Genomic DNA, 24340 nt, shown 5'->3' on the forward strand with positions numbered 1-24340 from the left:
CTAAGCAGCCTGCTCATCTCTGCCTCCTTCCCCCTGTGGTGGCTCCTATAGCCATTTGACAGTGGGGAGAACGTGCAGCACTCCAGGAGGGCTTTTCTTTCCAGCTCTTCAAAGAGCATTTATAAGCTGAAAGGTAGCAGGACAGAGAGGGGCCTGCACTGGAGAGTCAGACAGCTGCCCAGAGAGCACTCTGTATGAGCTGCATTGAAGGAGCTGGAGAGTCCTACCTGGAAAATGAGAAGCTGCCTTTCTTCCACTCACTTTCAGGTTCCCAGAACCTAGGCAGGCTGCCATGGCCACATGCTCTTTTATTAACCAAATTTTGGTTCACTTCAGCCTCTTCTCCCTGCTGAGCAGCAGCAGGCTGCCCACAATGAATGTTCAAGCCTATGTTTACAGTTTAGATGTTTCAGATAGACTGTATCTACAAAGACAATCTACTGAATAACTCTCAGGCTGTACTGTCCTATGTTCTCATCTCTCAAGTCTACCCAAACTCTGAGCATGCTCCTGGACACAATCTGATCTCAGATAAAGCAAAATTGATGAATTAGCTTCATTTCTCACATGTTAGGCCCACATGATGAACCTCAGTATGTTGCACTCCCCTGAGCTCAGTGATTTCCCTTGGAAAGGACTCCCATGGGAACTACAGAATCCCATCAGTTAATACAGAAAGGAACCCTCTAGCCTGTTCTTAACTTAGACCAAGTGAGTCCCAAACTTTAGTGTGTATCAGAATCACCAGGGAAGCTTGTCCAGGCAAAGGCCCCAGAGATTCTGGTTCAGTAAGTCTGAAATGAAGCTTAGACCAGGCACTGTGGCTCACAGCTGTAATCCTAGCACTTTGAGAGGTCAAGGAGGGTGGATTGCTTGAGCCCAGGAGTTCAAGACCAGCCTGGGAAATATGGTGAAATCCCCATCTCTACAAAATTTTTTTTTTTAATTGGACGGATATGGTAGTGCATGCCTGTAATCCCAGCTACTTGGGAGGCTAAAGGCTGCAGTCTGGGAGGTTAAGGCTGCAATGAGGCAAGATCACAGCACTGCACTTCAGCCTGGGCAACAGAGTGAGACCCTGTCTCAAAAATAAATAATTAAAAGAAATGAAGCGTAGGCAGTAATATTTCTAACAAGCTCCCTGAGTGACTCGGATGTTCGGCAGTCCATGACTATAGTTGGTAAGCGTGCCCTAGGAGGCTCATGAATGGGCTTCAGGAACTTTATGGACTAATACTGTCTGCAAACTGTGTATTTGATGCTTTTGTCTAGGTAACGGTCCATGCAATTAGGAGGCACTGCTGTAAGAGAGTAGCCAGACCATACTCTGTATTTCATGGGAAGAAAGCTAGCAGACTTTGGTCAACAAAAGAGGCCAGTGGGTCCTCTGAGGCAGACTGCCTATAAGAGGGTAAAGTGTCACCAATACAAAAGAATGTCCCTCTGGCCCCTAGAGGGCAAGATCTGAAGTATTAACAACCAAGGAAATGTTTCCCCTTAGTATACTCTTCTGTGAAAAAAATCAAACTCTAATCGAATCACCCTTATCAACTGCCTATTCCAGTGGAACTCGGGGCACTACTAAAGTCTTCTTTGTACATGAACCAGTTTACCCTTCAACAGCATTTTCCCCCTCGAGTGAGGTTGTGTTTTGCTTGTACTTTAATGAAAGGAGAGAGAAAGGGAGATATTGAAAATGTCATTTTTGATCTACATATCAAAAATATAAAGATAACTACACATGTGATTCTCCCTCTAAACACACACACACACACACACACACACACACACACACACACACACAAATGGTGGATGGTGTTAAAATTGGCTAACCATATATAATTTGTGAGACCTGTGCACAAGTGTCATTTCTCCATCAGTCACTCTATCTCTTGAGCCCTGAAGTTTTTCCTCTTTCAACTTTTCCCTACCAGAATTCAAATACTATAGTTGGAGGTTAAGACTTAAACCAGAGATTATTAACCTGCATTCATGAATTTCCCTGGATTGTGGGATGCTTTAGTATGTATCAGAATTACCTGACTGTGTTTAAATATGTATTGCATGGCCCCACCTATTTGCAGAGTCTGGTTCCTTCACTCTAGAGAGGGGCTTGGGAGACTTTATTTTAAACAAGGTTCCCAAGAGAATCTGATAGATGTTGTTCTTAGGCCACACTTCAAGAAATACTGTTCTTCAGGAGGGTTGTAAATTCCCTAAAAGTAAATGCAATATTGAAGGTGTGTTGTATGTGTGTATATTTCTGGGCATTAGGTTCACAGGTTTAATTAGGTTCTGAAGGATTCCTTGACCTGAAAAAGGCAGATAATCAATTACCAGGTAATATTTGAGTAAGAAATAGCAAAAATAGAGTCCGGAATATAAGGGATGTGGCAAAAAGGAAAGAAATTTCCCTAGTTTAGAGAAGCAGGAAATGATCCCCAATAAAGTCACTTTTCTACTTTTTCTGACTGAGAAGTGGGAGAAGTTATAAGAAGCATCATGAATAAGTAATGAACCTTTATTCTAGGAAAAAAATTACAACTTGCATCACAAAGAGCTAACTTTTCACCACATAAAGAGCTGCTACAAATTAATAAAGATAACTAAGCCAGTAGAAAAATGGGCAATTCTTGTGAACAAACAGTTTTCAGAAAAAGAAATGGCTCTTAAACATATGAAAATATGCTCACTGTCACTTATAATGAAAGAAATACAATCCAGCATTGCAATGATTTCTCACTTTTCATCTATCAGATTGAGAAATATGAAAAGGTTTGAGAACACATGGTGCTGGCTGTATGTAGATTGGAACATATCTATGGAGGGCAGTTTGGCAATATGTATAAAAGTTACACATACCCACACCATATGATGCAGCCATTCCACTTTTAGGAATTTGTCATATAAATATACCCCCACATGTGTAAAGATTATTCATTAGCAAAAGATTGTGGGAGACCTAAATATCTGTCAATAAGAGATTGTGTAAATAGTTTATGGCAGTCCTTAAAAGGAAGAGGATGTAGCTATAAAATGGCTAGTCTCTTTATGTACTTATGGAAAGAAACTTTAAGATGTATGGTTATGCAGAAAAGGCAGGTGCTAAACAATGTGTGTGGTGTGATACCATCTGTGATAATAATATGTGTATATTTGCTTATGCTTGTATTGACTCTTTCCCAAAGAATATATAAGGAAATGTTAACAGTGGTTAGACCGGACAAAATTTGGGAAGAAAAGTTACTTTTTAGTTATACCCCTTTGCATTTTTCAGATCATTTACATGTATTTCCTATTAAAAATACAGCAAAGCAAGATGGCTGAATAGAAGTTTCCAGTAATCATCCCCCAGCAGGAATACCAAATTGAACAATCATCCACAGAAAAAAGCACATCATAAGAATCAAAAATGGGGTGAGCAATCACAGTACCTGATTTTAATATCATATTAGGGAAAGAGGCACAGAAGAGGGTAGGAAAGGCAGTATTGAATTGCTAATGCCACCCCTCCCCTATCCTCTGGTAGTAGCCATGTGGCTCAGATAGAAAATCTGTGTGCTTGGGAGAAAGAAAGAACACTGATTGTGGGACTTCACATTGTAACTCACTGCTGCCTGTCACAGAATAAAGTAACACAGGGCAGAACTCAGCTAGCACTCACAGAGGGACTATTTAGACCAGCCCTAGCCAGAGATGAATTTTCCATCCTAGCAGTTGGAATCTTTTTTTTTTTTTTTTTTTTTTTTGAGAAGGAGTCTCACTCTGTCACCCAGGCTGGAGTGCAGTGGCGCGATCTCGGCTCACTGCAGGCTCCACCCCCTGGGGTTCACGCCATTCTCCTGCCTCAGCCTCCCGCGTAGCTGGGACTACAGGCGCCTGCCACCTCGCCCGGCTAATTTTTTGTATTTTTAGTAGAGATGGGGTTTCACCGTATTAGCCAGGATGGTCTCAATCTCCTGACCTCGTGATCCGCCCCCCTCGGCCTCCCAAAGTGCTGGGACCTAGCAGTTGGAATCTGAGTTCTGGCAAGCCCTGCCACCACGGGCTAAAGGGCTCTGGGGTCCTAAACAAACTTGAACATTCTAGGCCACAAGGACTGAATTCCTGAACGAGCTCTGGTGCTCTGCTGGGCTTGGAACTAGTGGACTTGGAGTTCACATCACCTAGTGAGACACCAGCTGGGGCAGCTAAGGGAGTGCTTGTGCCACCCCTCCACCAATCCCAGGCAGTGCAGTTCACAGCTCCAGGAGAGACCCCTTCCTTCTGCTTGAGTAGAGTAAAGAGGACTTTGTTCTGCAACTTGGATACCAGCTCAGCCACAGTAGAATAGGGCACCAGGCAGAGTCCTGAGGCCCTCATTTCAGGCCCTAGCTCCTGGACAATATTTGTAGACGCACCACGAGCCAGTAGGGGGCCCACTGCCTTGAAAAGGAGAATCCAGTCCTGACAGGATTCATCACTCACTGACTAAAGAGCCCGTGGGCCCAGAATAATTAGCAGTGGTAGCCAAGCAGTAGTCATCACAGGCTTTGGGTGAGACTAAGAGCCAAGCTGCCTTCCAGAGTTACCCAGTACATTCCAAGCCATGGTGACTACAGTGAAAGACTCCTTCTGCTCGAGGAAAGGAGAGGGTAGAATAAAGGGGACTTTGTCTTCCAGCTTGGGTACCAGCTTGGCTACACTGGGTTAAAGTACCAAGTGGGCTCCTGGGGTCCCCAGTTCCAGGGTGTGGCTCCTGGACAACATTTCTGGACATGCCCTGGGCCAGACTAGAGCCTACTGCCCTGGAAAGAGAGACTCAGGACTGGCAGCATTCACCACAAGCCAACTGAAATGCCCTTGGGCCTTGAATAAGCATCCACAGTAGCCAGGTAGTACTCGCTGTGGGCTCAGTGTAGTGGTAGCCACAAGGAGAGACTCCTCTGCTTGTGGAAAGGGGAGGGAAGAGTGGGAAGGACTTTGTCTTGTGGCTTGGATGCCAGCTCATCCTCAGTAGACTATAGCATCGGGTAGATTCCTAAGGTTTCAACTGCCATGGCTCCTGGACAACATCTCTGGACCTGCAGAGGGCCAGGAAGAACTCACCACCTTGAAAGGAAAGACACAAGCCTGGCTGGATTTGTCACTTGCTGATTGTAGAGTCCTTGGTCCTTGAGTGAACATAGGAGGCAGTCAGGCAGTGGTAACAGTTGGCCTTGTGCAAGACCCAGTGCTGTGCTGGCTTCAGGTCTGTCCCAGGGCAGTCCCAGTAGTGGTGACCACAGGGGTGTTTGTGTCACCCCTCCCCCAGTTCTAGGCAGCTCAGCCTAGAAAGATGGGCTCCATTTGTTTGGGGGAAAGTAATGGAAGAGAATAAGAGTCTCTACTTAGTAATCCACGGAATTCTCTCCAGTCTTACCCAAGATCAACAAGGCAGTGAATCTATGAGTCTGCAAGAGCCACAGTGTTACTGGACTTGGGGTTCCCCCTAATGCAGAAACAACTGCAGTGAACAGACTTAGATCACAACGCCTGAGTTCCTTTGAATACCTGGAAAGGCTTTCCAATAAGGACAGGTACAAGCCCAGACTGTGAAGACTACAATAAATGCCAACTCTTCAATGCCAGACACCGACAAACATCCACAATTATCAAGATCACCCAAGAAATCATGACCTTATCAAACAAACTAAATGAAGTATCAGGATTAATCCTGGAGAAATAGAGATATATGACCTTTCAGACAGAGAAGTCAAAGTAGCTGTCTTGAGGAAGCGCGACAAAATTCAAGATATCACAGAGAAAAAAGTCAGAATCTGGCCAGGCATGGTGGCTCATGCCTGCAATCCCAGGACTTTGGGAGGCCAAGATTGGTGGATCACTTGAGGCCAGGAGTTCAAGACCAGCATGGCCAACATGGGGAAACCCATCTCTACTAAAAACGCAAAAATTAGCCAGTGCACGCCTGCAATCCCAACTACTCAGGAGGCTGAGGCAGGAGAATTGCTTGAACCTGGGAGGCGGAGGTTGCAGTGAGCTGAGATCTCTCCACTGCACTTCAACCTGAGTGACAGAGCGAGACATTGTCTCAAAAGAAAAAAAAAGGAAGAATCAATATTGTTAAAATGTTCATACTACCAAAACAATCTACAGATTCAATGCAATCCCTATCAAAATATCAATGACATCCTTCACAGAATGGAAAAAAAATCCTAAAATTTATATGGAACCACAAAAGATCCACAACAGCAAAAGCCATCCTGAGCAAAAAGAACAAAACTGGAGAAATGACATTACCTGACTTCAAATTATACTACACAGCTATAGTGACTGAAACAGTATGGTACTAGCATAAAAACAGACACAGACCAATGGAACAGAGTAGAGAACCCAGAAATAAATCCATACATCTATAGTGAACTTATTTTTTACAAAGTTGCCAAGAACATACAATGAGGAAAGGATAGTCTTTTCAATAAATGGTGCTGGGAAAACTGGATATCCATATGCAGAAGAGTGAAACTAGGCCCTCATCTCTTGCCCTGTACAAAACTCAAATCAAAATGGATTAATGACTTAAACTTAAGACCTCAAATTATGAAACTACTAAAAGAAAACATTGAAGAAACTCTCCAAGACATTGGTCTGGACAAAGATTTCTTGAGTAATACCTCACAAGCACAGGCAACCAGAGCAAAAATGGACAAATGGGATCACATCAAGCTAAAAAGCTTCTGCACAGCAAAGAAAACAATCAACAAAGTGAAGAGACAACACACAGAATGGGAGAAAGTGTTTGCACACTATCCATCTGACAAATAATTAATAACCAGAATAAAGGAGCTCAATCAACTTAATAGTAAAAAAGTCAAATAATCCAGTCAAAATTGGGCAAAATGGCTGGGCACAGTGGCTCATGCCTGTAATCCTAGCACTTTGGGAGACCGAGATGGGCAGATCACCTGAAGTCAGGAGTTTGAGACTGGTCAACATGGTGAAACCTCATCTGTACTAAAAATACAAAAATTAGTCTGGCGTGGTGGTGGACACCTGTAATCCCAACTACTTGGGAGGCTGAGGCAGGAGAATCGCTTGAACCCGGGAGGCAGAGGTTGCAGTGAGCTGAGATCATGCCGGTGCACTCCAGGCTGGATGACAGAGCAAGACTCCGTCTCAAAAAAAAAAAAAAAAAAAAAAGACAAAGGATCTGAATAGACCTACCCCAAAAGAAAACATACACGTGGCAAACAGGCATATGAAAAGGTACTAAACATCATTGATCATCAGAGAAATGCAAATCAAAACTACAATGAGATATCATCTCACTCCAGTTAAAATGGCTTATATTTAAAAGCCAATAGCAAATTCTGATGAGGATATGGAGAAAATAGAGCCTTTTTAAACTGTTGATGGGAATGCAAATTAGTACAACCACTGAGGAGAACAGTTTGAAGATTCCTCAAAAAACTAAAAATTGAGCTACCATATGATTCAGCAATCCCAGTGTTAGGTATATACCCAAAAGAAAGAAAATCGGTATGCCAAAGAGGTACCTCCACTTCCATGTTCATTGTAGCACTACTCACAATAGCCAAGATTTGGAAGCAACCTAGTTGTCTATCGACAGATGAATGGTTAAAGAAAATGGGACACATATAAACAATGGAGTATTATTCAGCCATAAAGAAGAATGAGATTCTGTCATTTGTAATAACATGAGTGGAACTGGAGGATATTATGGTATGGTAAGTGAAGTAAGCCAGGCACAGAAAGAGAAACTTCGCATATTCTCAATTATATTTGTGAGAGCTGAAAATTAAAACAATTGATCTCATGGAGATAGAGAGTAGAATAATGGTTACCAGAGGTTGAGAAGGGAAGAGGGGGTGGGGGGAAGGGGGATTGGGGATGGTTAATGGTTACAAAAATATGGTTAGATAGAATGAATAAGATCTAGTATTTGATAGTACAACAGGGTGACTATGGTCAACAATAATTTATTGTACATTTTAAAAGAACTAAAAGAGTATAATTGGATTGTTTGTAACACAAAGGATAAATGCTTGAGGGGATGGATATCTCATTTACCTTGATGTGATTATTATGCATTCCATATCTGTACCAAAATACCTCATGTACTACGTAAATATATATACCTAATATGTACCCACAAAAATTAAAAATTAGAAATAATAAATAAGATGTTTAAAAATTGAAACTAAAGCAAGAAAGTAGGCTCTGGTTGCAATGTGAAGGGTGAGTTGGTTCACTGTGAGACTGGAGTGGAGATTCTCATCTGAGAGGCATAGTCTCCTACGAGAGAAGCTAGGCCATGTCACTGCCACTGAGTAGAGCTTCTTGCATGCAACCAGCAATGTATGTGCTAAATTAAAAAAAAAAACTTGACAGAAGAATGGATGGATTTTTTATGTCAAAAAAATTGACATCATATTCCTTAGGCACGTTGGGGTGTAAAAAGATTGAGAACTCCTGGACCACAGGAAGGGAGGCCTTTAAGGAAGCGATTCCTTAATGTCCTCTCTACCTTAAAATCTACTTCATCCTTCAGGGCGTGGTTCATGGGCTATCTCCTCCATAGAGACCTTCTTGATTTTCCTCTCTGAGGCCCCCAACCTCATCTCCCATGGGTTAAGGCTCATTTCTTTCCTCTTTTCTCCCAGAGCATTTTCCTTAATCTGTTCTTATAGGATTTACTTCAATTTGCTTTATGGTTTAGATATTAATGTGCTTATCATTCTCTCCCACTAGATTGAAAAAAAAAACAAACCCATAGCTCGAACCCTTTCTTACCCATCTCTGTCTGGCCACCTCAGTGCCAGCAAAATACCTGGCAGATAGGAGGTGGCCAATGAATATAGAAGACTCTTAATAAAGGCAACACAGCCCTTTACAGGATGCCCTGGGCAGGAATGTGTTCTAGATTGTATTACAGGTGACATCGACCCTGTGGGTGACAATAACCACAAAAAATAGGTCGTAACTGGGCCACCTCCCCAGTGAGTCACTTGATTCACTCAGATGTTTGAAGGAGTGTCTCTTACCAGCCTGCCAGGCACTAGCAGCTAGGACTCAGCAAATAGTCTGCATTTCTTGGATATCTTTTCCAGGCCTGGAGCAGGGCTGGTGCCCTCATGTTTCCCCTCCTTCCTCTCCTGCCCAAAGCAGGTCTCATTTGTCAACCAGACTCATTTTCCCATTCGACCCAGATGTGGCCTCAGATCCCTCTCAGAAGACAACAGCTACCTAACAAACATCTGGAGTTGGCACAGAAAATAAAACTTATTTGCTGTACCAAGCTAGAGTAGATTCACATGCCTTGGGGCAGAGCACCCTCCAGCATATTATAGAAGCCCTCCCAGGAGCATCCAGACCCAGGCGTATAATAGGCCTGCAAGCGCTGTGATCAAGCCACTTTGGGAAGTTTGCACCCTGGTGGGCAAGTCCGTTGGTCCTGGCACTGCCAAGCCTTGATTGGTGTTAGTGATCAAGCTTACTCTACTGCAAACACAGAGGTAGAAAGACCTCAGGTAGCTGGAATCCAGTTCATCAAAAACCTTAAGTCACTGGAAACCTTCCTGTCTTCCTCCTTTCTCCTACTATCCTCCCAAACAAAATAAACACTATACTTTTAGGAAATAGAAGAAAAAAAGATAAGGAAGAAAACTCCTATCAGGATTTCTGTTTTAAAACATTACTATCAGAGCATGTCCTGAGATCAGGTCAAACTAGGCCTAATCCCCTACATCCTTCTCTAGTGTGTATTCTACTCTGTGTCTAAGTAGTAACCAGTGGTGTTCACAATTATGACCTGTGAACCTGCAAGACCCTTAACAGAAATTCAAGCAATTGTCACACATTCGTGATCTCCAGCCTCTCCACTAATTTAGACCAGAAGTCAGCAATCTACAGCCTGTGGGCCAAATGCAGCTCACCAGCTGTCTTTATAAATAAAGTTTTGTTGGAATACATCCTTGTTCATTCATTTAGATATTGTCTATGACTGCTTTCATGCTACAATGGCAGAGTGGTATAGTTGTGACAGAGACCAACCATATGGCTCACAAAGCCTAAAATATTTACTATCTGGCCATTTATAGAAAAAGTTTGCAGATCCCTGGCTTAGACCACTTTGGGATCTGGTCCCAAACAAGTGATTAATGCCTCCTCCTCCCTGCTCTTCTTCCCTTCCTTTCCCTTTCCTGCACTGACACATACAGACAGACCCACAGACAGATACACACACACGTACACACACACACACACACATACACACACACTACTGAAAGGAAACCAGTACTGGCTGGAAACAGGAACAGGAAGGGCATGGGAAAGCAGACTTAAATTCTCTTCATAGGCCTGGCCACCTTTCTATGGAACACAGAGCCAGAGAGCTATGTACTTAAGGGTGTGCATTTGTGGGGGTTGGGGTTAGAGTCAATGTGAGAAAGCATGTGTTTGAAATGGTATTTTTATGCATATGTAACAGGTGTGTGGTCTACAAGAGCGTCACTAAATCTCAGGCTGATTTGGAAGAGCCACCTGCTCTCTTTCAACCCAGAGCTGCTTTCAATGCTCTAGCTCTATTTTCAGTTGGGGTTGGGGGTGGGGATAGGTATGGTACAGGATGGGACATGTAGGGAGAATTTTTTTAGACATCTCCTCCCTTTCCTCTTTCTCTTTCCCTCAGCTCATTTAGGCAGAAACATGGGAAGCCAATTATCACGGAAATGCCACTTCAGGGATGATTTCTAGACCATTGATAAAAAGCTTAGTCAATAGTGAATATAGAGTATGATTTCTTAGTTTTTATCTTTCTTTTGAATAGCTTTAAGTGGGTGGTAGCTGAATCCCTCGAGGGTGTAATTTGGAAACTTTCTGAAAGGAGGAATGGAGACAAAATGGACTGAGGGCTGAAGATAAAATGGTGATTTACTTTTGACTACCTGAGATGACCAGATTATGTTAAAACTAGTTCTATCCAATCAGCTTGTGGGCTTTGTGAAGGCCCATTAATACCAGATTGGAACATGCTATGACCCTCAGATGATAAGAACTGAATGGTCAGTCATGAGGCTGAGCTAGAAGCTCCGGCAATGGTTTGCTCTGGTTACTCAGGAAAACAGATCTAAACTTAATCAAAGACGATTGATCGGAGGAAGTGTTAGTGGGAGGAGCCTTAATTGAAAAGTTTGATAACTTGATTTGAATGAAGCAGAAAAAAGAAGAGAAAATGGCAAGCTTGGGAGATAGATAGGAAAGAAAAGGTCTCAGACACTGTTCTCAGACAGGAAGGATACCGGAAATGAATCAGAACCTAGGGCCAGCTCTCTGGCTCTTGCCCACCTTATGTTAGTCAGTAAATGCTACCCCAAATTCTGTTCCCTTACTGTGTCCTTTCTCTCTCCACACTTCTCCCTACCAAAACTAGCTCTCTCTGAATAGAATAAAAAGGCAGGAAAAAAAGACAAAAAAAATAAAAATAAACTAGCTCTCAGAAATGGAACTGAGGTATGCTCGTTCCAACTGAGGTACAAAGGACTGGGAAGGCTGAATATGTTACCTTTTCAGGGAGATTTGCATTTTGATAAATCCAGCGCTTCTTTAATAATGGGTATTCATATAGAAGGGGAGCTACTCAGAAGTGTTCTGGGGGGCAAAGAAGTTTTTTCCATCCCTTGAAGTTACACCAATATTGCTGGATCTCCCTCTGCTTCTGGCTCGGATCATGGAAATGCTAGAATTATTAATATTTCTAATGTTATGAAGATTAAATAAAATAATTAATGTATGTAAAGTATTTGGCATAGTAAGAAGAGCTCAACAAATACTAAGATCGTTATCATGATTACACTGCCTACCCATAGTGCCAGCCCTAACAAAACACATATTCTTACCCTAGGTGCTGACTGTCCTAGAACACTGTATGTAGGTTGCACTTTTGCAATGAGCTAGAGAAGGCCCAGAGCTATCTTGGAGACAAGGGCTGCTGTATTAGGGAATCCTAAACAGATTGCCTCTTTTCTGTGGGAAAAGTTGAAGAGGATACCATCAAATGTATGATTCAATATGTGTGGGAGACTGTATAGCATATTGGCTAAGGACTTGGGATTCTTTAGTCCAATAAACCAGGGTTTGAATCCTGGATCTTCTACTTTCTAGCTTTTTGATTTTGGGAATGTCACTTTACTGCTCTGAGCTTCAGGTTCCTCAACTTAAATGGGCATACTAAGACTTTGATTCTGAGGATTAAATGGGAATTGAGAGTAAATTGTTTAGCCGAGAATCTGCAACGTAAGTGTACAATAAACTTTAGGACTTATAAGCTAAGTCCTAAAATTAGAGAACTAGAGAAATGGTACTTCTTAGAGCATGTCTTAGTCAGTTTAGGCTATTACAACAAAGTGTTTTAGACTGGGTAGCTTATAAACAACAAAAAAATTATTTCCCACAGTTCTGGATGCTGGAAGCCTGAGATCAGGGTGCCATCATGGTTGGATTCTGGTGACAGCTCCCTTCTGGGTTGCAGACTCCTAACTCCTTACATCCTCAAATGGAGGAAAGAGGGTGACAGAGCTCTCTGATTTTTTTTATTTTGTTTTATTTTGTTTGTTTGTTTATTTGTTTTGAGACGGAGTTTCGCTCTGTCTCCCAGGCTGGAGTGCAATGGTGCAATCTCGGCTCATTGCAAACTCTGCCTCCCGGGTTCAAGCAATTCTGCCTCAGCCTCCTGAGTAGCTGGGATTACAGGCGTGTGCGACCACGCCCGGCTAATTTTTGTATTTTTGTCAGAGACGGGGTTTCACCATATTGGTCAGGCTGGTCTCGAACTCCAGATCTCATGATCCACCCTCCTCGGCCTTCCAAAGTGAGGGGATTACAGGTGTGAGCCACCACACCCAGCCTCTGGGGTCTTTTTAATAAGGGCACTAATTCCATCATGAAAACTTCACCCTCATGACCTAATTACCTCCCAAAGGCCCTGTCTCTTAATACCATCACTTTGGGGGGTAGAATTTCGACCTGTGAATTTTGAGGAGGCGCAAGAGATGATTCAGTCCTTAACAGAATGTGAAGGAGGCAATGCTAGCAGATATAAAAGGAAAACTTAATGTACCCTACACAAAGTACCAGGCATATAAACCACAGTAACAGCAAGGGCTAACATATGTTAAATACTGTGAGGCAGACAATATTCCAAACAGGTTACATGTAATAGCACATTTAGTCTCCATAACCACCCTTTGAGGGGAATACTACCAATACTGTCATCCCCACCTGACAGACAGAGAAGGCTTTGGCAAAAAAGGTTAAGTAACTTGGCCAAGGTTACACAACTTGTATGTGGAGCTGGGAGTCAAACCCAGGAAATCTGGCAACAGTCTATGCACTTAACAATCCTGTTATTCTCACAAGACATTTTACAGGTTGAGATTAAAAATAGCTTCAGGAAGAGAGTGTGCTATGGGCTGAATGTTTGTGTCCCTCCAACCCCAAATTCATATGTTTAAATCCTACCCTCCAAGGTGATGGTACTTGGAGGTGGGTCCTTGGGGTGATTAGATTATTGGGATCAGTGTCCTTACAAAAGGGACACCAGACTGGGTGCAGTGGCTTATACCTGTAATCCCAGCACTTTAGGAGGCCAAGGCAGGCAGATCAGTTGATCCCAGGAGTTCAAGACCAGCCTGGGCAACATGACAAACCCCCGTCTCTACAAAATTCAAAAATTAGCTGGGGGTGGTGGCATGCACCTGTAGTCCCAGCTACTCAGGAGGCTGAGGTGGATGGATGGCTTCAGCCCAGGAGGCAGAGGTTGCAGTGAGCTGAGAACATGCCACTATACCTCAGCTTGGGCAAAGAGACAGACTCTGTCTCAAAAAAAAAAAAAAAAAAAAAAGAAGAGTGAGAGAGAGAGAGAGACAGAGAGACCCAGAGAGCTAGCTAGGCTCTTCTACCACATGAGGGTCCATTGAAAAGTTTCTGTCAATGAACCAGAAAGCGGGCCCTCACCAGACATCAAATGGGCCAGTGCCTTGTTCTTGGACTTCCAACCCTCAGAACTATGAGAAATTTCTGTTGTTTATAAGCTACCCGGTCTATGGTATTTTGTTATAGCAGCTGAAAGACTAAGACAGATTAGATGAAAATCTCAATGATTTTTCCCTAAACTAAATGAAAGGTAAAATGAGATATTTAGGATATTTGGGACATCCTTGCTCTTTGAGGGTGATGTCAATGTCGTGTACCTCACACATGCCCCTCCTCATGCCCCCATTCACTTGTTTATGTCCATCTTTTATCTTGGTTTGAAGCCACTTTCTCAGAGGAGCTTTTGCTGATTCTCCAGTGTAGGTTACACACACCCCCGCCCCCATCTCCCCGCCCTAATACTTCTCACAATAATAAGGTATATAATTATTTGTTTACTAGCTCCCATACTAGACAGAACACTTTAGTGGGGATCTGTTTCGCATATTATTGTATTCCCATTCCCTAGCACAGGGGTCATCAACCTATGGCCTGTGGGCCAAATCTAGCCTAACTTATATTTGTAATAAATTTGTATTGGCATACAGCCACACCAATTCATTTACATATAGTCTATGACTGCTTTCTCACTACAATAGTGGAATTGAGTAGTTGAAAGAGAGATCATATGGCCCAAAAGGCCTAAAAACATATTTACTATGTAGTCCTCTACAGAAAAAGTTTGCCAACCCCTGGCTAGCTAATAGATATACAATACAGATCTGTTTAATGAATGAACATATTTATTTAATAAACATTTACATAGCACTTACTATTGTCAGACACTATTCCAAGTGCCTTGCAAATAGGAATTCATTTTTTCCTCATAACAACTCAACAACTCAATAAGATAGGTGGTGTTATTATTCCCATGCTAGAGAGGAAGAAACTGGGAAACAGAGGTTCAGTATCCTCACCAAGATCACACAGTTTGTAAGTAACTGAGCTGGGATTCAAAACCCAGGCATTTGGGCTCCAGAGCCCATGCTATCTATTCAGCATCAATGGACTATGGCTCAGATCTAGTTTGAGTTTTTGTTTCGTTTTGTTTTGGTTTGGTTTGGTTTTTTGTTTTGCTTTTTTGTTTTTTGTTTTGTGGTGTGCTAATGAAAGAACTGCTGAGTGGCTTCATAAGGAGAAGGATGTGGTCAAAGAAGCAAAAGGAGATAAAGTGGCCTAACTCCACATAGCCTTTAGAACTTAGTTGATGCCGAGGAGATGCTAAAACAAATACAAATTAGCAAAGCATCATTAGGATCTCACCATAGCTAATGGAACCAAGGAAGTTTTCTCCAAAAATGAGCTGAAGTTTTTATTATCTCCCTACCTGTGACTGGTTAACACTCTCATTAAAGCTTTCAATTCACTCTGAGGCTGGATAAGTTTGTTTTACTCTCTTACGTGGCCAAACACTATACTTCTCCCCTGCCACAACTAATTGTCTTCCAATGCATCCCACGGTGGAACAAGGCACTTGGAATAGTGTATGTTTGGTGTCAATTCATCCCCCTCCAAAAAAAATAAAAAGCCCATAACTATAGTTGTTGTATTAGACACTTCTTCTTCCTGTCCCTGCACTGCCTGGGCTGTATTCCAGCTGCCGATCAGGAGGATCAGCAGACGCCATCCAAAGTAGCATCTTGAGCTATAATGAGTCCTTGCTGCTGACTTGGCTCCTTTGTAGTATGCTGGAAGCAGTCGACTTGTTGGTAAGGCTTGGGAGACCTTGTACATGAGTGTGAAGGGTCAACAGAATCAGATAGCTGAGAACTAAAGGTCTGAGAGAGACCAAGAGAGTCTATTCTCTTCTTGGTAAGATAAGTAGGATCCCAGGATACTACATCCATATTGGGGGCTAGGAATCTAGGTTGATCTTGGGGTTAGATCTGCCTGTGGTGCTCCAGAGCTTGAACTCAAAGGTGATCGGACAGCCAGCGATCAGGGGCCAAGTTGCTAATGAAATTCAATAGACAATCCAACTGAAGGGTCAATTCCAATGGGCACACCAAAGGGAGAGAATCTGGGCTCTGCAAAGCTAGTAAGAAAGCGCGGCACAGCAGAAGAGAGCAAGAGGAGTCAGGACAGTGAGTCAGAGGTAGAGCCAATGGAGATTCCCTGAGCTCTTGGGATAGAGTTGCAGAAACTTTTTATTGGGTGACTTGGCCTTGCCTTTGAGTAGGGATGACCTAGCAGCAGACTGCCAGAATTTAAATTCCAAATGCCAACCTGGGCCACCAAGGAGTCCTGCTTATTAACTATGGGATCTGCGGCTAGCCACTCACCCTACTTATGCTTTGGTTGCCACATCTGTAAAAGGGAGATAATAACAGTGTAGTACTTACCCTGTTGGGTTGACAAAATAAGATAACATGGTAAGTACTTAGTGCACATAAGAAATGTATATTGCCTAATATTTTTAAAGGACATCCAATTAGCTCAAAGGACAAGTGTAAGCCAGTTTCAGACAAAACCTGCATGTTGCCCACATCCTGACTCAAAATCCACAAGCAGGTTTCCCAAGTAGGGGGCAGGGGCAGGGGCAGTGCTAGTGCTGCTGTTCCTATGGTTGGCTCTGCAGAGGCTACCACTTCACAGGCCAGTTGGCAGCAGGAGTTCAGGGCAAGTGAAACCACTCTTTGATCTCAACTTTTGGAGGGGGTCTTTTCTCATTCCCAACAATCTCTATTCCTCCAAATGAGCAGGTCCTTCTAGCCTGATCCTGTGAAAGACAAAAGCTGCTTACATAGCCATAAGACATGGTTTGCATCTGCGTCTCCACCAAATCTCTTGTCAAATTGTAATCCCCAGTGTTGGAGGTGGGGCCTGGTGAGAGGCATTGGATCATGGAGGTGTTTCGCATGAATGGTTTAGCACCATCCCTTGGTGCTGTTCTTATGATAGTGAGTGAGTTCTCACCATATCTGGTTGTTTAAAAGTGTGTGGCACTGCTCCCTTATTTCCCTCTTCCTCCTGCTCCTTGCTGTTTCCCTCTTCATCCTGCCCTAGTCATGTGATGGCCGGCTCCCCTTTCACCCTCCACAATGATTGTAAGTTTCCTGAGGCCTCCCTAGAAGTTGAGCAGATGCCAGCATCATTCTTCCTGTACAGCCTGTGAAACCATGAGCCAATGAAACATTTTTTCATTATAAATTAGCCAGTCTCTGATATTTCTTCGTAGCAATGCAACAACAGGCTAATATACCATACAAACAGAAGTGCTCGAGACTTCATGTTTTCCACAGTCGAGAACTGTCAAGATTTCCCAAAGAAGGCTTGGTCACATCACTGGGAGATGTGGGAAGGTAGAAAGGTAACGTATGGATTTGGAAGCTTTATAATTACAGTGACATGGGGATGCTTGGTAGAGCAATTGCTAAAGAGAAGGCACTATCTTGCATTACAGGCATCTTTGCCATCCTTTCTGTTTTGCAAAGTGTATAGGCCAACCTATACACTTTCTCAAAGTTTATTTCACCTATTATTACAAAGTATATCTTTTTTATTTTATATACAAAGTATATAAAATAAAAGTTATTCATTTTTATATACAAAGTATATAAAATAAAAGTTATTCACTTTTATATACAAAGTATATAAAATAAAAGTTATTTATTTTATATACAAAGTATATAAAATAAAAAAAAAAAAATAAAAGTTATTTATTTTATAAAAATAAAAAAAAAAAAAAAAAAAAAAAAAAAAAGTATATAAAATAAAAGTTATTTATTTTATATGCAAAGTATATAAAATAAAAGTTATTTATTTTATATGCAAAGTATATAAAATAAAAGTTATTTATTTTACATGCAAAGTATATAAAATAAAAGTTATTTGTTTTTACATGCAAAGTATATAAAATAAAAGTTATTTATTTTTACATGCAAAGTATATAAAATAAAAGTTATTTATTTTTACATGCAAAGTATATAAAATAAAAGTTATTTATTTTTACATGCAAAGTATATAAAATAAAAGTTATTTATTTTTACATGCAAAGTATATAAAATAAAAGTTATTTATTTTTACATGCAAAGTATATAAAATAAAAGTTATTTATTTTTACATGCAAAGTATATAAAATAAAAGTTATTTATTTTTACATGCAAAGTATATAAAATAAAAGTTATTTATTTTTACATGCAAAGTATATAAAATAAAAGTTATTTATTTTTATATGCAAAGTATATAAAATAAAATTCATTTTATTTTATATACAAAGTATATTTATTTTATATTATTACAAAGTATATTATCTCAAAGTATATTTCACCTATTATATATACACTTTCTCAAAGTATATTTCACCTATTATTCTTCTGGATTCCCGAGTTCTGACCCATTAAACTCAGCCATCTGCATTTTTAACTAGCTCCCACGTAGATTCTGTTATTCTATTTTATAATTTAATTTTTGAACAGATGATGCATTCACATGGCACAAAACTTTAAAAATATAAATGTATAGCATGGAAGTCTCTCTCCTATTCCTGTCCTCAGCTGCCTGGTTCCCACCTTACCCTACCCCCACCTGCCATAAAAATCCAGGTAACAACTATTATTTAGTTCTTATGAATCCTTTCAGAGTTTCTTTATCAAATATAAGCAAATGAAGATTATATATAGTACATCTATATATAATATAGGGTCTATAACACATATGATCTATAAAATATATTTTATATTATATACAATCTATTATATACATAATATAGAATATAGATTATATAATCTATATGACCTATATAATTAGTATAATATAATATATAGTCTATAATCTATATATAATATATAGATTATATAAATATATATCACTTCTTCCCCATAAGAATTAGCATACTTTACATACTATTCTGCACCTTTAAAAAATAATGTAATTTAAAGATCTTTACATATCTGTCATAGAGAACTTCCTTACTAGTTTTCACAGCTGTATAGCATTCCATTATATGGATGTACCAGACTTTATTTAACCAGTTACTTTTTGATGGGCACATGGGTTGTTTCCACTATTCCACTAATACAATCAATTGACATACTGAATTACCTTGTATACACATCATTTTGCAGATATAGGATACATTTCCAAATAGGGAGTTACTTCTCTAATTGATTCTGGTGCCCACTGGAACTTAGGAACCACTGGCTTAGGGGTTGCGATGTGATAGGGCTAATTTACATTGAATGAAGCCTTTATATTAAGACTCACAGAATGGCAGAGCTGGAGAAGCCCTTAGATATCTTCTTCCTCATTTTACAGGTGAGAAAATTGATTCTATATCAGGGAAGCGATTTGCTCAAGGTTACACAGCATGTTGGTAGTAGAGCTGAAACTGGAACCCAGGTCTCCTTGCTCCTAGAGCAGTGTTCTGCTGCCTATCATTATCATCAAGAAATAAATGTGGAGTGCTCTGTGCAGTATACTATAATCTCTATCTGGGGCAAATAGGGGATGCATTGGAAAGGTAATGCAATGTAGCCTGTGCTAAATGCCAGATCTCTGTGGACATGGAATAGCAGACTTTCATAAGACATCAGAATTAAACAGGTAAACTGTTCCATAAACTGTTTTGAGCGCCTGACTTCCTTATACAGAATGAAGAAAGGCCAGTGGTTCCCTATGCAGCTAATTTAATGTAAATTCTGAGAAGAGCAAAACTTTTGTGTCTCTGTGCAGCTTCTTTAATGGGCTTGTTGGAGAAGGGAAAGTGTAGCTAGTGACTTACTACTGAAGACCAAACTCCTAAAGAAGGTGACTTGGAGTTGGTAAATCTCAGTGGGGCCCATTTCTTGTTCTGTAGATCCATTTCATGATGTAGAAAAAGCTTCCTAGTGACGGGCGCAGGGGCTCACGCTTGTAATCCCAGCACTTTGGGAGGCCAAGGCGGGTGGATCACGAGGTCAGGAGTTCAAGACCAGCTGGCCAAGATGGTGAAACCCCATCTCTAGTAAAAATATAAAAATTAGCTGGGTGTGGTGGCAGCCACCTGTAATCGCAGCTACTCGGGAGGCTGAGACAGAGAATTGCTTGAACTGGGGAGGCGGAGGTTGCAGTGAGCCGAGATGGGGCCACTGCACTCCAGCTTGGGTGACAGAGCGAGACTCTGTCTAAAGAAAAAAAAGAAAAAAAAAAAGAAAAAAGAAAAAGAAAAGGAAAAGCTTCCTAGAGCAAACCAAAGTCTTCCAGAAAAAATAAGTGATGTTTGAAAGCCCCTCAACCCCAGAATCTCTTCTCCATCATTAGAGATTTATCTTTTTCAGCTATGGCCTCCATGAGATGCTTTCTGTCTCTGTCACATTTTATTTATTTATTTACTTATTTATTTATTTATTTATTTATTTATTTTAGAGACAGAATCTTGTGCTGCTGCCCAGGCTGGAGTGCATTGGTGTGATCATAGCTCACGGTAACTACTCCTGGGCTCAAGCAACCCTCCTGCCTCAGCCTCCTGCGTAGGTAGGTAGGTAGGACTACAGGCATGCACGACCATGCCCTGCCAATATATATATATATATTTTTTGTAGTGATGGGGTCTCGTTGCCCAGGCTGGTCTCAAACTGTCACCTTTTATTCATTGTGCAGGGAAGGTAGAATGGTGTTAAAGTAACTCTCATCAATCTCAAAGCTTTCCAAATCCTTTTATAGCAACTTTAACCTTGTTTTCAGTAACTTAGCCAAATAAAGGGGAAGTCTTTTGTTTTGTTTTTTAACCAGGTTAATCATTTTATGGGGTATTGTGCAAACAGGATGATGGTTTGTTATGCTTATTTCTGATCTCAAAATGAGCAAATATCCTAGCTGAAGAGTTCTAGACAGGTACCAAGGGAGCCTGGGATTTTGAACTGCAAGGGCTTGTGCAGCAGTCAGAGGAGATGCATCCTTTATGCCATTATCAGCCACTCTACAGTTCTAATTTTGATGAGAACAAGACAATTGTTAAGCGAAGTGCTCCTTACTTAACAGTTTAATCAACCATAGCGAAAACAGCCTCCCCTTTTTCTGGTCAGCAATCACTTGTGTCTCCTGAGAGAGGGGGGAGGAAGAGAGAACCTTCAGAAAATAGCAGGTAAAAGCAGCTGAAGGAAATTAAATTTGTACTTAACAAAAAATCTCTGAAACATGTATAGTCTAATAGAATCAAGAGAGTCTACAGCAGGGGGCCCTGCACCACTATCACCCACTGCCATTTCCAAGGGAGGGGATGAACCAGGATTTTATCAATCTCGTAGTGTTTAGCCAAGAACTGCAAGATTGTTAACATCATCTAACATTCTTCCACCACATCTTATATATACATCCTAGGATACTAGGCCACTGTTTCTCAAAGTATAGTCTTTGGGACACATCTATCAGAGCCACCTGCAAAATTTGTTTTAAAACTGAAACAGAATTTCTGACAGTGGGACCAAGGGCATCTGCATTTTCCTTAATTTGACTAGGTAAATCTGTCACATCCTAAAAGACAAGAACTGCTGCCCTTATGAGGATTCTTTTTCAGTCCCTGCTCCTTCTGTTCAGATGGTTCCAATGTTGTACACACATATTTTGATATTTTTAGGAAGGGCATGTATTGTTGGTCTCTAATAATGCCAAGTACATAAAGAGGACATCCTCCCTGGATGGCAACAGAGTAGGAATTCTTAACCCCAATTCAATGTGTAGTCTTGGAGAAGTCCTTTCTTCCTCTCTGGGTCTCACCTGAAATGAGAACCTAGAACTGGACAACAGATAAAGACCTTTCTATCTCTAAACATTTAGAGGAAAACACCCAAAGTAGCCAACCTTCCAGAGCAATCTTACCACTAGTTGCCTATTAGTTAGTTATATGTTCAAGTGCTCTAATAAGGGATCCCACAATATCTTATTAGATAGCTGATTCAGGGCTGGTCTCAAAAAAAAAAAGAGTTTGAAGATATTAAGAACACAGGCATCTTCTATCTCATTGCTCCCCATCTTGTCAACATTCCAACCTGTGGAAGGGGGGAGCTTGGGCAGAAGGAGGCATGCTTCCTTTAAGGGCACAGATTAGAGGTTACATGTTTCACTTCTACTTATGTCCTACTGGCCAGGACCTAGCCACATGGCCACACCTATCTGCAAGGCATGTTGGAAAATGCAGTCTTTACCTGGGCTGTCCTATGCAGCTAAAATTCCTATTACAATGGAAAATGTGAGAGTAGATATGGTGGGCAGTCGAATTACTGTGTTTGTCTCTTTCTCTTCAAAGACCCCTCAGTTCACTGGTTTGTTCCTCACTGGCTGTAACTAAGTAAGGAGGTTCTTGATGAAGTGAATAGGACAGAGTCCCATGGCCTGGTATGGAATGGGCTAGGAGCCAGCCTCAAGTGGACTTTGGCTCCTGGAGGGGCAGAATATCTTTCCTTCAAAAAAAAAAAAAAGGCTGCTGTCATCTATGAGGTCTGATTAAGTGGCTGGATTGGGTCACCAATATATTTGAATGAATTTTATTTTTCTGCTGAACTCAAACTATAGGCATAATTTATGGGATATTGGTAAGAACTGATTGCTGTTTTCCTTTATTGTCCATCCATTTGTATCAACATGCATGTTATTTATCAGTATGGAGTATTATAAAGAACATGGGTGTGGGAATCAGATCAATGTGACTTTGAGCAAATTTTAACCACTCTGAGTTTTAGTTTCTTCATTTGTTAAAAGGCAGTAAAATCATCTAATTCAAGGAATGATTATGTGTCAGAATCTTTGAACACACTCAGAATATTGCACATATTAGGCATTCAATGAATATTCTTTTTATTAATACCAACAATAACATGGATACTTTATTGTAAGTGTCTATTATATATGTACCAGGCACTGTGCTGGCTTCTACATAAATTTCTGGGCTGGCACATACGTTTTTTAGTGTCTAGGAGTTATGGAAAACTCCTTTACAAATAGCTGATTAATTAGGGCTTTGTGAATGAATGTGGGTTATTGCTTTCACTTAATAGAGAGCAGAAACTTGCTCTGTATCTAGGACAGGACTTGGACAGGTAAGGGTGCCAGGGAAGAGTCAGCCAGTGACCCTCATTTGATGATAGTTTCCATTTATTTATTTGCTCAATAAAATTCAGTTTACTGTGCTTTCCCTGCTTTTTTGATACTTCACCTGTTGGCTCTATCAGAACCATCTGATAATCTCAGAAACGTAAGTCTTAAGAATCACATGTACCCCATAAATATATAAAACTATTATTTTCCCAAAATAATTTAAATTTAAAAATATCTTTAGCATTCTCTCTCTCTCTCTGAATCATGCTAACTTTGAGACTAATCATAGTTTAAATGCCAGCCAGCCATTTACTGGCTGAGGGACCTTGGGTAACTCACTTCCGTCTTCTGACCTCCCATTTCCTCATTTATGAAGTGAGTATATTAACAAAACCCACTTCATAGGTTTGTTGTGAAGACCAAATGAGATAATGCATGCAAACTGCTTACCATGGTGCCTGGCACATAGTAATCAACAAATGTTAGCTGTTTTCATTCATGCATTAATTCATTCACTCACCAGGTGGTTGTTATGTGTTGGGAAATGATCTAGGAATGAACTGGAAATGATCTAGGAATGAACTAGAAATGAGCTAGGCCCCGTACCTTCCAAAATCTTAAAATCTCATCTCACTGGGAAGCCAAGGCAAGATATAACCTACGAAATGTTCAACATAAGGCTGAATGTGATCCATGACAAAACAAGCTCATGGGAGAAAGTGATCATTGTGGCCCTCAGCAGTGCTTTAAAAACTTTCCTGGTTCGAGTCTCACTTTCCCCAAACTTCAAAGCCTTTTTTTGGACTACAATTTGAAAATCAGTGGACTAGAGTGAATAAAACTTTGTTAGAGGGGAAGAGACAGGTGGGGCTGAAGCTGTGGACATATGTAAGGCAATAATGGAAGAAGAGCAGGCTGGGATGGGTTGCAGAGGGTTGAAATGGTCAGACAGATAATTTGGTCTTGATTGCTTTAGCTCAGAACTTCCTAACCAGTGTACCAGGATTACAGAAAAACCCCCGGCCTGCAAGCAACCTATTCATCTGTTTCTCACAGTGTGTTATACCAGCATTACCATTTGCTATGCATGCCATGCCCTGCAAAGGGAAGCACTACTTTAGATTTCCCAGAAGCCACATTGTTGGGATGGGATTTTGAAGCATGCTCTGTAGCCAAAGGTAAAGATTAGGACATGGAGAGTTGCCTAATCCCTGAGTCACATTGGGGAAGAGTCAAATCCAGGGTTGCTCTGCTTTTTCCCCCACTACCCATCTATGGCAAAGAGCCACTGCCAACT

The sequence above is a fragment of the Nomascus leucogenys genome, chromosome X (assembly GCF_006542625.1).
Source record: "Nomascus leucogenys isolate Asia chromosome X, Asia_NLE_v1, whole genome shotgun sequence".
NCBI lineage: Eukaryota > Metazoa > Chordata > Mammalia > Primates > Hylobatidae > Nomascus > Nomascus leucogenys.